Raw genomic sequence first — 14,459 nt, 5'->3', positions numbered from 1 at the left:
GGGGCAGCGGATGTCAGTGGAGACACCTCCGCTGACACCCGCTGCCATCCGCATCCGATCCTGTCCGTGAAATCCGGACGGATGGAAACCCTATTTTTCCATCCGTTCAGGGATCTAATGAGAGCGGACAGGCGGTCCGCTCTCGTCCGATCCCCCATAGAGAGCAGCGGGAGCTGTGACACCACCCTCTCCGCACTGCAAGCGGAGTCAGAGCTGTCATCCACCGGCTCAGCGGGGATCGGCGGATCGATCCCCGCTAAGCAGCACTAATCCGCCTACGGAGGCGGACCGTGTGAGAGAGCCCTAACAGAAATTAAGAACTTTTTTTCATTTAGCAAAAAAAAAAAAAAAATGGAAACCCCAGTGATGATTAAATACCATCAAAAGAAAGCTCTATTTCTGTGGGGAAAAAAAAGATGATAAATGTCACATGGGTACATTGTTGCATGACCGCTCAATTTTCATTCAAAGGGCAACAGTGCTGAAAGCTGAAAATTTGGACTGGGCAGGAAGGGGGTGAAAGTGCCCGGTAGGCAAGTGGATAAAGTGGTTGTAAACCCTTATACATACCCAGTGACTTGGCTCAGGTGATAAACAGATGAAACAAATCCTCCTCCATGTTTGGATCTGTAAATTATCATAACTGAGCTTCTATTGATCAGACCTAATTTGCAAATTATGTTACTTCCTCCTTATTCTGCACCTCCTCTTCTGACACCCTTGTTGACATAATAGATGCCTTTTAATCAGGCGCTTTCTTCCTCCCTTGACACCTTTGTCCCATTACAAACTCAAATAGTCTCTCATTCTCCCGTCGGGCTCCATGGTATAATTCCTTACTACGTTCAATGAAAGCAATCTTGCGGAGACTGGAATGCAAATGGTGCCAGTCTGGCCTGACTGTCCATTATCAGGTTTGGAAAGACCATTTGTGTGTCTATAGGGTACATTTGAGACTGCTAGATCAAACTATTACTCCCATGCGATTGAAAACAATCTTAGCAACCCTAGAAAACTCTTCTGCACCATTGACAGATTATTAAAACTTGGCAGTCCTTCCACATTATCAGCTTCAACACAACTCTAGATTTTTTTTTTGCCTCAAAAATTGACAAAATTAAGCCCCGTAAACACGTAGCGATTGTTGGCGAACGATCGGCCGTCTTTTGTCCGGTGCTGTCCTGTCGATTGAAAGTGCTAAAGACTGCACACGAATTTTTTTGTCTGCCAACAACAGCCGACTGCAGAAGTGATGTCATGTGATGGTTAACTTTCCATGTGTTTTTTCTTCTCTGAGCATGCCCAGTCTTGCTCATCTGCTGTTTGTCGGCCGAATTCTGTACTGACTGAGGAACAATCGGCCGTTCTGGTGTTGGCCAACAAAAATTTTAAAGCATGTACACCCGATTCTGTTCGGCCGAAAAGTTGCAGTCGGTTGTTGTAAGCATCATACTAACAAGCCGACAATCGGCCAATCGGACGTTGGCCGAATATTTACGGCCGGCAATCGCTACTTGTGTATGGGCCTTTAGGCATCATCACATCTTACCACACCACGTTTCATCCACCTCACTTCCTGACCCACCTAGTTTTACTGGTTTTTCTCTCTCACTTCTGTCTACTTGACTCTGCATCCCTGATTAAATTGGTCTCTAATATGAAATCTTCCACCTGCATACTGTATCCTATTCCCACCCAGTTATTTAAATCCTGTTTTATATCCCTATCCCCCATTATTCTCAATATCATAAATGACTCCCTTAGCATCTGTTTTGTACCAAAAATCCTCAACTGCCGCCATAACCCTGGTACCAAAAAAGCGTAACATGGCTTTGGACAATTTAAACAACTTTCGCCCAATATCTAACTTGCCCTTCCTTGTCAAGATCCTTGAGTGGGCTTTGATACCTCAGTTACCGTACATAATCACCTGACTTTAAATAACCTATTTGAAGTCCCTCCAATCCTTAAACCGCCTTGGTCAAAGTCACTAACAACCTTCTGTTGGCTTCTAATTCCGGCTCACTAACCTTATTCTACTGGATCTTAGTTCTGCGTTTGATACTGTAGACAACAATCTTTTTTACTTTCTCGTCTTGAAACCATACTTGGAGTCTCAGAAATGGCTCTGAAATGGTTTGTGATATCTCACTGATCTCTTGTCACTTTGTTTCTCTTGGCGGATTCCAGTCTGAAGTTTGTCCAGTCCGACCCATACATTTTGTTTTCCCTACTTTACTACAATGCTCTACTTGCTGGTGTACCTAAATCCATTAATCAACTTCAATATGTTCAAAATTCTGCAACTACAATCCTGACTAGGTCTGGTACAAGTAATCATATTACCCCTATCCTGGAGTCCTTGCACTGGCTACCTGTCAGGTTTCGCAAATACTCTAAGATCCTCTTGTTCACCTATAAAGCTCTTCATGGCTTGGCACCCCATTATCTCTCTGAACTTTTTATGAACTCCCCCTTTCGTAATAATTCTAGTCTTCTGTGTGTCCCCTCTACTCACCTATACTCAATGGGAGACTATATACTATGCCTAATAAAAAATAAAGTTTTTTTATTATTATATAAGTTGTACATGTTTATCTGCTGTATTTTCTTTTCTCCAGCCATTCAAAGTCCAGAATTCATTAAAATTGCCTGAGCTGCCAGAAAGCAAGTGGTGGAGGGCTGAAGTTAGACTCTGCAGAGCTTAGTGAAGGGTGCTGATTGGAGACACTCATGCTAGCTGTCTGCCTTTACCTTCCATACGGGCAGACAGTTACCCAGCTTCAGGAAGTACCAATGATCTGCAAAGGTGCTGATGAGAACCCTGGTAGTTTGTTGAACTGCAAGGCCTCTGTCATGGTGGCAGATGGGTCCTGTAGTTAGTTCACAGATCACTGTGAATTAATGATATGGCTGTGTGGGCCGTACCCCCTGTAAAGCTGCGCTGTTGTTAAATTGTTTTAGCGGGTACAGGGGGAGTATCCCCCAACTCTGTCACGATGGATTGGGGGTGTGAGGGGCTGCTAAATTAGTTATGTTACACCCTATATACACATGTAATATGTTACTAAAGGGGAGCTTCTCTTTACAGTTGGGCCTGAACACCCCCCTGTTTGGTTTACACTAGAACCTCTGAACAGAGAAAAAGTTCTGACCTGAACGGTGAACCCTATTAAAGTCTATGGCACCCAAACTTTAAAAGTCAAAGGTCCCTATTTTGAAGGCTTATATGCAAGTAATTGGCTGTAAAAAGGGTATGGGGGTCCAGGTACTGCCCTGCGGGACATGTATCAATGCAATTTTTTTTAAATAGTGTTTTTTGCAGCACTGATTTTAAAGCGTTTGTTACCCTTAAAAAAAAAAAAAAAAAAAAAAAAATGGATCCTGTTCCCTTAAAGCATGTTATACAGCACAGTGCTTGTCTGTGTGCCTGTGCCACCTGGAAAAAAAAAAAAAAAAAAAAAACCTGGCTGCTCCTGCCATTTTCCACCTTCCCTTGTACACTGACCACGGTGTACACTGACCACGGTGTACACTGACCACGGTGTACACTGACCACGGTGTACACTGACCACGGTGTACACTGACCACGGTGTATCATAGCTGCTGAGCCCTGACACTGGTCAGTGTACGTGTCTCCGTCATCCGCAGCCCTGCACTGTCGTCCTCTTCCCCCCTCTCCTCCCTGCCTGTCAGCTCTCATTGGTGCCACTCTGCTTCCCTCCCAGCTGTTAAAAAACTGTTATGTTTACGTAATCCCCTGTTTTCTCAACGCCGCTCGCCGTGACATGACTCCCAGCTCTCTCCTCCTTTCCTCCCCAGCTGACATCAGGAGGAAGTTTTGGCTTCGGCCGTTGGAGATGTCAGAAGGAGAGAGAGGAGAGCCAGGAGTTATGTGAGTGCCGATAGGTGCTGTGAAAACAGGTAGAAATCGGCTATTTTTTTTTAATAAAGCACAGGCACTAGGATACAGTTTGTAATCTAACGGAGGGGATGGTGTAAAAATAACTTAGTGTAAAAATAACTTAGTGACTTAACAACCCCTTTAATAATGCTTAAAGTGCAACAATAAAAATGAAAAATTCCTTTAATTATAGTGCCTGGGAGTCCACTTAGTCTGCCTGTAAAGTGGTTCATCTGTACCATGTAAAGAACCTGCTGCAGCAAAAAATTACATTTCTAAAGAAGTAAAAAAAAAAAAAAAAAGGAATGAAATGACATTTAAATTGGCGACAAAAAAAAGAAAAATCTTTTTTTTTTAAAAAAAAAACGGCCTGGGGTCCCTCCCCAGTCCTACAATTTGCTCTGTTCGGTAACAATATGTGCCCCACTGTATGTCCCTAAGTAAAATAAAAGCCGATATCTACCTTTTTTTTTTTTCAGAGCGCCTCCGGGAGCTCATGTCAAAATTTAAAAAAAAACGACATGGGGTCTCTCCCAAAAATCCATACCAGACCCTCATCCGAGCACACAGCCTGCCAGGCCAGCAAGGGGGTGTTAAGGAGCTCCCCCACCTCAAAGCACCTTGCCCCCAATTTACACTTTAATCCCTTTACCATTACCTTTACTTTATTATATAAAAAAAAAAAAAAAAAACAAATGGAAGAGAAATGCAAATCAATATTTGGAGTGACCACCCTTTGCCTTCACAGCAGTATTGCAAAAGGAGGGGCTTTACTACTTGCCGACCAGCCACAGTGCATATACTGTGGCAGAGTGGCATGTGCAGGCACAGTAACTTACATGTGTCTGCTCCAGGTTTAGAAACACGCAGTGTAACGCCCCCGCGACTGATATGTGTCTGTACATAAAAATAACACTGAAAACTGTTAATCTCCTCTAGAAAAAAGGGGGGGGGGGGATTTTTAAGGCAATAATTACTGAAAAAACAATAAAATGTAAGTTATTTATTATTGTAATAAAAAAATGACAAACCATGTCATTGACAGATAAAGAGGTTCCATGACCGAGCGTGGAAAACCACAATAGGTCATGGATCACAAGAGTCACAAAGCATACAAACGACCAATGTGATACATTGAAACATGACTTGTAAGGAAGCAAGGGATATATACCCCTCCCGCGCCGGGATGTGAACCCCAGGCGAGGGAGAGTGTTCAATCCAACGCGTTTCGAGTAGTTTACTGAACTTGTAAGTTCCAATCTTCGTCAGGGATATGTGAACTGGTTGTCCCTTTATTTTCCTACCTAAAAACAAATACTAACAAACAAACACATAGAGAAGGTTGTTGTAAAAACATATTAGGTACATGAATGCGTCACCACCCTTGCCCCACACTCCCACCTATGGACATGAATATTGAACAATTGAAAAAAGCAGGCACATATGCATAGAATGATACCCACCAAATCCTCTTTGTAACCACAAGTAATTGCAGTTGCTGTGAAGATCCAAGCCTCAACGAAAGGGTAATATACTGTGATTGTTGACCCAAGGAGGAACCGGAGTGGCTCATAGGCTCGGTCATGGAACCTCTTTATCTGTCAATCATTGACATGGTTTGTCATTTTTTATTACAATAATAAATAACTTACATTTTATTTATTGTTTTTTCAGTAATTATTGATTTAAAAATTCCCCCCCCCCTTTTTTCTAGAGGAGATTAACACTTTTCAGTGTTATTTTTATGTACTGACTGTTTGGGATGATGGCAATTGTATGTCACTGATCATCTGGGACCAACCTCGATATGTGTCTGTATTGCAGATGTCAGTACTCAGGTGCCAGGTGATCATGTCATTGCTATGCGATCACAATGTCAACAAAGCTGTTAAGAAAGGATTCATGTCACCAGTCAGTATCCCTGATCCTCCACCACATCAGTCTGATGATGTACTGCACTGGTGTAAAAAATAAAAGATCAATTTCTTTATTTTTTTAAAAAAAAATTAAAACCTCAAAAAAACACTATACCTCCTTAATAACCTCAGTCTATTTTTCAAAAGGGTAATTTGGGGGATATTTGTACTGTCCTGGTATTTTAGGGTCTCAAGAAATGATAGACAAGTCTGTACATCAGGATTAATCAATTTTCACACACATCATAATTTGTAGATGGGGATACACCAATGCCAGTTTTTTAGGACCGAGTATGTGTATCGTTATTTTTTCTTTTTCTTAAGTACTCACTGATACCTATTTTTTACGGTCATGTGACTGTTCTTTTAGGGCTCGTTCACACCACACATGCATGAAAACTGCACAGATTTCACTTGCAGAGACATCAGTTTCACATCAGTTTTCTTGTGCGTTGAGTTTTCACAGCCTGTTCACATGTTTACGGCTGGCCACACTGCGATTTAAAAGAATCCTGTGCAATTTCAGTCCGGTTTAGGTGCGATTTCTAATCTCATACACTACAATTAGCATTGGAATTGCACCTGAACCACTGAACAAAATCGCACCAAACCTGGCTTTGAAATGGCACTACAAACCAGCCCGCACATCAGTGAACCGAGTCTAAAGGTATCAGTTTTAGTATTGGAGCATTTGCATGAGTACAAGTAACCCATACGCACAACTTGTGGTCTTTTCACTAAGAATGGTCATTCGAGCCCTCAGAATAATCAAATATAAATGCAATGAGCAATGTATTTTAACTACTTCAGTATTGGACACTTTCACCTTCTTCCTGCTCTTTCCGTGCGCTCACACTTTAAATGACAATTACAACAAATGTAACACTGTACCCAGAGGTAAGATGTTTCTTGTAGTTAGTGACCAGGTTTGCACATATCTCAGGAAGGTTACAGATCTTTTCTAAATCTTTAAGGTTTTTTGGCTGTTTGGCAACTGAAGTTTCAGCTCCCTCCATAAATTTTCTATAGAATTAGGGTCTGTAGACTGGCTAGGCCACTCCATGACCTTAATTTGCCACTTCTTTGTTGCATTGCCGGTTTTGGATCATTGTCCTACTGGAAGACCCATCTTCAGTGTTCTAGCTGAGGGAAGGAGGTTCTCATCTAAGATTTTACAATACATTGCCCCACAATGCGGCAAAGTCGGCCTGTTCCTTTTAGGCCCCTTTCACACTTGTGCAACCTGAAAGTCGTGCGACTTGAGGCAATGCCTGTGTAATCTTGAGGTCTATGGACCTCAAGTTGCGTCAGTTAGACCAAAGTAGTGCAGGGACTACTTTGGAGTCGCACAGATGAACAGTACCCATTGGAAATCATGTCCCCAAGGACAAATCGCACAAGTGTGAAAGAGACCTTAGCAGAGAAACAGCCCCAAAGCATCATGTTTCCATCTGTAGGGATGTTGTTCTTGGGGGTCATAGTCAGCATTTTTCTTCTTCCAAACGAGTAAAGTTAATGAAAAACAAACAAAAGGGTGCACCGGCCTAGCGCATTATCCTCAATAATAGGCTTTATTAATTAAAAGTGTATATACTCACAAACGTTTAAAACAGCATATCCAATCTGAACATCTGGAACAATCTGTGTCTAACCAGTGTCCTCAATAGATGGCTAACGCGTTTCGAGGCTTAGCCCCTTCTTCAGAGCCAGCTAAGCCTCGAAACATGTTAACCATCATCTATTGAGGACACTGGTTACAGACACAGATTGTTCCAGATGTTCGGGTTGGATATGTTGTTTTAAACATTGTTTGTGAGTATATACACTTTTAATTAATTTTAATTAATAAAGCCTATTATTGAGGATAATGCACTAGGCCGGTGCGCCCTTTGTTTTTTATTTTTGCGCCTTCAGACAAGCCCAGTTTTATAGGGCACCAAGGCCGTAGCAATTTGGGAAGCCCGGTGTGAGTTCTGTGGAATAAGTTGGACAGGGGGCCCGGTCTCTGAGCGCAGGAGAAATTTCGTCCATGTGGCACAAACTCATCTCATCTGACCACTGTACTTACTCCTAATCCTTCTCTGAATCATTTAGATGTCCAATAGCAAATTTTAGGCCTGTACATGTGCCTTCTTGAGGAGGAGGATGACCTTGTGGGTGCTGCAGGATTTAAATCCAAGGCCGAGTATTGTGTTATCAATGGTTTGTTTGGTGACTGTGGTCCCAACTGCCTTGAGATTGTTCACAAGCCCCTCCCGTGTAGTTCTGGGCTGATCCCTCACTTTTTTTCATGATGATAATTACCGTATGAGGAAAAATCTTGCATGGAGCTCCAGACAAAGGGCGATCGATGGTTATTTTTTATTTCTTCTATTTGCGAATAATCGATCCAGCAGTTGTCTCCTCGCTGATAGTCTTGTAGCCCATTCCAGCCTTGTGCAGGTCTTTAATCTTGTCCCTGATGTCCTTTTGACAGTTTTTTGGTCTTGCCCATGATGGCGAGATTTGCATGGAAAAAAGACTGTGGACATGTGCCTTTTATACACATAACGAGTTGTCTTAGGAGCACCTTATGTTGAAAGACTAGTCTGAGCACACACTGTAGCCAGTCTGTGGGAGCCAGCATTATTGTTGTTTGGTAGGGGATAAAATACCTATTTTACTCACTGAACTGCTACAATTTATAACATTTGTATCGTGTTTTTTTTTTTTTTTTGGTTGATATTCTGTCTGTTATTTAAAATACACCTGCGATAACACTTCTAAGACCCCGTTCACACAGGGGCGACGTTACTTGCTGGGGCGACCTGTAAAGTCGCGGTGCGCGACATGCACGGACTTCATATCATTGAAGTCAATGCAGGTCGCCTCCAGGTCGCCCCAAAGTAGTACAGGACCCTTTTTCTAAGTCGGAGCGACTTGTGTCGCTCCTATTAGAACGGGTCCTGTGCTAATCAATGGCAAGTCGCGTTAGTGTGAATGGGGACTAAAACCTTAATTTCTTTCTTAGTGGGCAAACTTACAATATCTGCAGGGGATCCAATTATTTTCCCCACTGTATATACTGGAAATTGTATCTTGCGTATTACACAAATCAACCAATTGCTTCAAAACCAATGTACTGCAATGGTCTCCTCTATACGAGTGATCAGGGAATATAGCTTAGTGTATCACCTATAGCAGTCCCAGTTGCTATAATCCTAGCAACCGTAGCCTACTAGTACATGGCTATCCCCAGGAATGTCATGTTCATTGACCAGGAATAACAAAAGTCCTTGTTGTTCCAGGGGTGCATTTTTCTCCTGGGATTGGGTGGGACTGGTGACTCACAGGAATAAAGTCAGTTGGACGTGCAAATGGGTAATTTCAGGCCGCATGTAGAAGCATGGTCCGCAAACAGGCAGAAATGTGGTTAATAAACAGGCCAGGGTCAGTACAGGCGGCAGGCAAAGGGAACACTGTACTGGTGTAGCAGTGATCTGGGACATAGTTGCTGGCTGCGCTGGTCTGGTGACACTGGGCACTAGTGGGCAGCAATCAGGGACACTGTTGCTGGCTTAAACAGGTGTGTGTTGGTGATCGGGGACACTGTAACTGGTGTGGCGGTGATCAGGAATTGTGAGTGGGTGATTAGGGACACTGACTGGCAGAACTGGTCTGGTCTGACATCGTACTGTTGTGGTGATCAGAGATAATAGCTGGCGGCACTGACATACAGTGATATTAGAGCAGCTAGCCATTGTACATGATCACCCCCGCAGCTTTACAATGCCACCATAGTGATACAGCACTTCTGATTACAGTATGTAAAAAAAATATATATTTTTTTTACCCCTCGCCAGAGCAGTGCAATGTTACAATAGTTACGCTGCACTACTCCTAGAATTTTTTTTTGCACTGCACTGATTGGCTGTATAAGCAATCATTTCCGACAGTTCTTGTCACATGCATTCCTGTCACATGGTACAGAGAGGCAGTGCTTGACTCTGTACTATTTGATCACTGGCAAATCACAGCTCACAGTAGTTCTCAATGGCTGTATGAATGACAGCCATTGTGTACTACTAGACATGGGATCACTGTAATTGGTCACAGCGATCACATGGTACACGGATCGGTGACCTGCTGTGCCTGATGAACATAGCAGTCACAGGATGTCATTGCTGCGCGCCCCCAAAGGCACGCACAAAACACAGTCCTGGGAAGATGAACTGGCACGTCCTCCCAGAACTACGCTTGTGTATATATACAGTGCGCGGGCAGGAAGCGATTAAAGTTGTTGTAAAGTTAGAAGGGTTTTTTATCTTAATGCATTCTATTCATTAAGAAAAAAAAACCTTTCTCTTACGTCCTCCGACAGTCGCCGCCCACTTCATATTCATCACCAATGGGGTTATGTCCTTTATTCCGTAGGAGTAGCTAGGCAATAGAATATGTTAGTACAAAGACTTTTAACATATCCCACCCCCAGGGGGTGGTCCCCTCAGTACATAACCCTCCACTTCCTGTATCCAACTCAGTTTCATTTGTCTAGCTGTCAGGAGTAGCTGGAAGTTTCTGTGCTGGGGCACCTTGTCTCAGCTCTCTTTCCTTTCTTTGGATTTTATTTGAGTTTTTTCTCTCTTTCTTGTTAGCTGTTATTTTACCAGCGTTAGTTAGTTCTTCTGATGAAGAGGATCATGCGGGCTGCGTCTCGGGCTGACCCCCCTGGTAGCAGGCTGTGGGTCAGTGGCTTCTCAGCCCGCCATCGAGCGTTCAGTCAGGTATCGCTCCTGAGTTATCTGAACGACCCATCCCTGTTCCGTGCAGGGATGCTAGGTGAGGTGGCTACCTCACTGGACGCTGTGCGGTTTCTCAACCCACCTTCTGATGCGTCCTGGCTGCGACTCTCCCTGCCTCATGTGCAGCGGTTTGTTCGCCTGTGCGGGTCCCCCACGCCATGTGAGAGGTAAGTGCATTTATGTGGGGACCTGTCTGTCTGGGGGGTGTCAGTCTGGGACTGTGTACCTTGCCCTGTGTTCACACTATTACGTTTTCCCTATCTCTCACATTGCAAGCTGTGGGCTGCAGGAGGGGGGGCTGGCTGCACTCTGTGTCAGTTTTCTGTCTGTGTGAACGGCTGTGTGCTGTGGGGCTTGAGTTTCTCATGCTTGGGGCACATTACAGCGCCGCTGCGGCGGTTTACCATGTTCCTTTTTTGGGCAGATGGTGTGTTTTACTTCTCCCTCATGGGGTGTGGGAGCGGCGGTTTCGGCGCCAAACGGCGCCATTTTGGCTGCGATCGCTCCGGCCGCATGTTTTACATGCATGGCGGCCATTTTCTTGTAGCCTCCATAGGCTTTCATAGAGCGCCCTGTATGCCAGCATTTCCTTTCCTTCAGGAGCACCGCAGGCAGCAGCAGCAGCACCGATCTCTCCAGGTTCATTTCTTTTTATTCCCTGTATCCTGCCTTGGTATACTTGTCCCTGTGGGGGTCCCTTGTGTGGGATGCTTAGTGTGAGTGGGCTACGATCGCAGCGCTCTCTTAAAGGGGCGGTCACCCATTTATTTTTGCTGCTACAAGGGCATGGATTCTCAGGAATACTAGTTTCCTGCCAATTTAGTGGGAAGCCAGGGGACTGCGGTTTCCCCCCCCCCCCCGGGGGGGGATTTGGCTGCGATTGTGGCTAGCCTTGCGACTCAGGTGCAAATGCTGGTGGTTGCTCAATCCTCTAAAAGGCCCAGAGTTTTCAATTCCTCTGTTTCAGAGGGTGATGGTACTGGGGCTGCTGGGGCAGAGATCTCCTTATCGGGGTCTCGTTCCTCCCGGGACCTTATAGGGTCAGAAATGGAGGCTGAGGTAGAGGGGGTTGATAATTCTCCCCCTGGCTCGTCTGAAGAGCTTGCGCTCATGGATGAATTGGTTACTTCTATCAAGCAAACTCTGCGTTTGGAGGAGGAAACAGGTCCTCCAGCTGCCTTGGCGGATTATGGGACGCAGAAAAGGCGCATATCATCGCAGATGTTTCCATGCACTGATGATTTTCAGCGCGCTGTGAAAGAACGATGGCGTAATATACGCAAACCTTTTGCTGTACCAAGTAGGTTTAAGCTGCGCTATCATTTTACGCCTGCTACTGATGGGCGTTGGTGTGTCCCACCTCCGGTGGACCAGGCGTTAGCAGTTTTGAACAAGTCCACTGCGATTCCTGCTGCAGACACCCCGGTGGTCCGGGATGCCACGGACAAGAGGATGGAGTCCTTTGCCCGTCATACCTGTTCTATTATGGGTTCTATGTTGAAAGCTTTATTGCTTCACTTATGGCGGCCCAGGCGGTCGCGAACTGGACGCAGGTGCTTAGGCGTGTCCTCGTGGCTGATTCTGCCCCCCAGGCGACTTTGGATATGGTGGATCAAATCCACCAGGGTGTCATGTATTTGTGTGCTGCGGACCTGGATATGGTTCCGTTGGCTGCACGTGTACACAGTGTGGCGGTGTTATCTCGCCGCCTGGTTTGGTTGAAGTGTTGGTCTGTGCATCAATCTTCACGTAAGACCTTGGCCAATCTGCCTTTTGATGGTTCTCGCCTTTTTGGCGAATCCCTGGATGCCCTAATTAAAGGGGTCACGGGGGGTAAGAGCACGCTCTTACCTCAATCCCACTAGACTAAGACGGCTCCTGGAAAAAAGAATGCTTTCTTTCGGCCCCCTCAGGGGTCCTTTCGTGCCTTTCGGCCACATTTTGGGACAAGCCGTCCAAGGGTCAAGGCTCCCGTAAAAGAAGCCGTGGGCAGGTAAGCAAAAGTCCGGCCAATCCGGCTCTGCGGCCCACAACAGTGCGGCCTGAAGGGGCGCCCTCACCCACTTCACAGGAAATCGTTCGATCTGGCTACTAGATCGAGTTTCTCTCTCGGCCGGAGAGCAGATTTTTTCCCTCAAGTCTTCTGTTATCCCCGGAGCGTTTGCGGGACCTGCATCTAGCGGTGCAGGACCTGAGGGCTCAGGGAGTGGTGGTCGCGTGGTGGACGCGGCTGAGTTCTTCCCACCCCTCATGTTTACACTGCTTTGGGACATCCCCATTGGTGATGAATATGAAGTGGGCGGCGACTGTCGGAGGACGTAAGAGAAAACGGAATTTTTGTAAAATCTTACCTGTAAAATTCCTCCGACAGTCGCCGCCCCCGCCCCTCTTTTGGGGTTTTGATGTACTGCTGTACCACAAGGTTTAGGAGTGTGTCTATGGGAATATTTGATCGTTCTTCCAGAAGCGCATTTGTGAGGTCAGGTGCTGATGTTGGACGAGAAGGCCTGGCTCGCAGTCTCCACTCTAATTCATCCTAAAGATCTTCTATCGGGTTGAGGTCAGGACTGTGCAGGCCAGTCAAGTTCCTCCACTTCAAACTTGCTCATCCATGTCTTTATGGACCTTGCTTTGTGCACTGGTGCGCAGTCATGTTGGAACAGGAAGAGGCCATCCCCAAACTGTTCCCACAAAGTTGGGAGCATGAATTGTCCAAAATGTCTTGGTATGCTGACGCCCTAAGAGTTCCCTTCACTGGAACGAAGGGACCAAGCCCAAACCCTGAAAGACAACCCCACACCATAATCCCCCCTCAACCAAATGATTTGGACCAGTGCACAAAGCAAGGTCTATAAAGACCTGGATTAGCCGGTTTGGGGTGGAGGAACTTGACTGGCCTGCACAGAGTCCTGACCTCAACCTGATAGAACACCTTTGGGATAAATTAGAGTGGAAACTGTGAGCCGGGCCTTCTCATCCAACATCAGTGCCTGACCTCACAAACGTGCTTCTAGACGAATGGTCAAACATTCCCATAGACACACTCCTAAACCTTGTGGTACAGCCTTCCCAGAAGAGTTGAAGCTGGTATAGGTGCAAAGGGTGGGCCAACTCAATAATGAACCCTATGGACTAAGACTGGGATGCCATTAAAGTAGAATTCCAGTCAAAAATGAAATTTTTCCTATTAATAGTATGTTAAATATCTTTTGATATTATTCATTTTTTGGCTAGCTGCTTGTAGAGCTTAGAAAGTCTTATCTAAGCTGGAGAAACAGCTTCTTCCTTGTTCTTCACTGACAACTCTATTTCCGGTTATCTGAAGTTTCCATGGTGCGTTTTACTTCCTGAAAACGTTGTCCTTGTCTCTTGCCCAGGCATGCCTGCTATTCATTACAACTGCCCCTGTCCTGCCCAGCCCCACCCTTATCCCTCTTCTCCTTATTGGCCATACACACTATACAATTGTCTTTAGTTTTTTTCCTTTTAGATTTACTAAAACCATATAATAGGAGGTCAAATCTAAACACTTTCAATTTGTATGCAATCAGGCAGGCCCTTTCACTACGTAGTTAAAGGTAAATCTAAAGGCAATCTAACAACTAAAGTTGTATAGTGTGTATCCAGCTTTAGTCAGACAGAGAACGATATCCTCCTATCTTCAAAGCCTCGTTTTGGCTAACCACTTCCTGAAAGAGAGGGGGGGGAGAGAGAGAACAGACAAGCGGGCATGGTAAGTATGTTATGCTCACTGCATGTGGCTAAAGCAGCACATGGCACACACTTCTTACAAACGACAATGTCACTTCCTAAAATGTTGGAATAAGCCCAGCAGCTGGGGAGTAATGTCACACCCAG

General features: G+C 45.1%; 1 protein-coding gene across 1 annotated transcript in view; it reads left to right on the top strand.

Moving 5' to 3' along the window:
• Positions 1-14,459, top strand: part of PIN1 (peptidylprolyl cis/trans isomerase, NIMA-interacting 1) — a 31,969-nt gene that overhangs the window by 2,447 nt on the left and 15,063 nt on the right. The gene's annotated exons all lie outside the window — the stretch shown is intronic.

Source organism: Pelophylax lessonae, assembly GCF_965119305.1.
Source record: "Pelophylax lessonae genome assembly, chromosome: 4".
Classification (NCBI taxonomy): Eukaryota; Metazoa; Chordata; class Amphibia; order Anura; family Ranidae; genus Pelophylax; species Pelophylax lessonae.
Note: the sequence above shows the minus strand (reverse complement) of the source record. Positions and strands in the feature narration are given on the sequence as shown.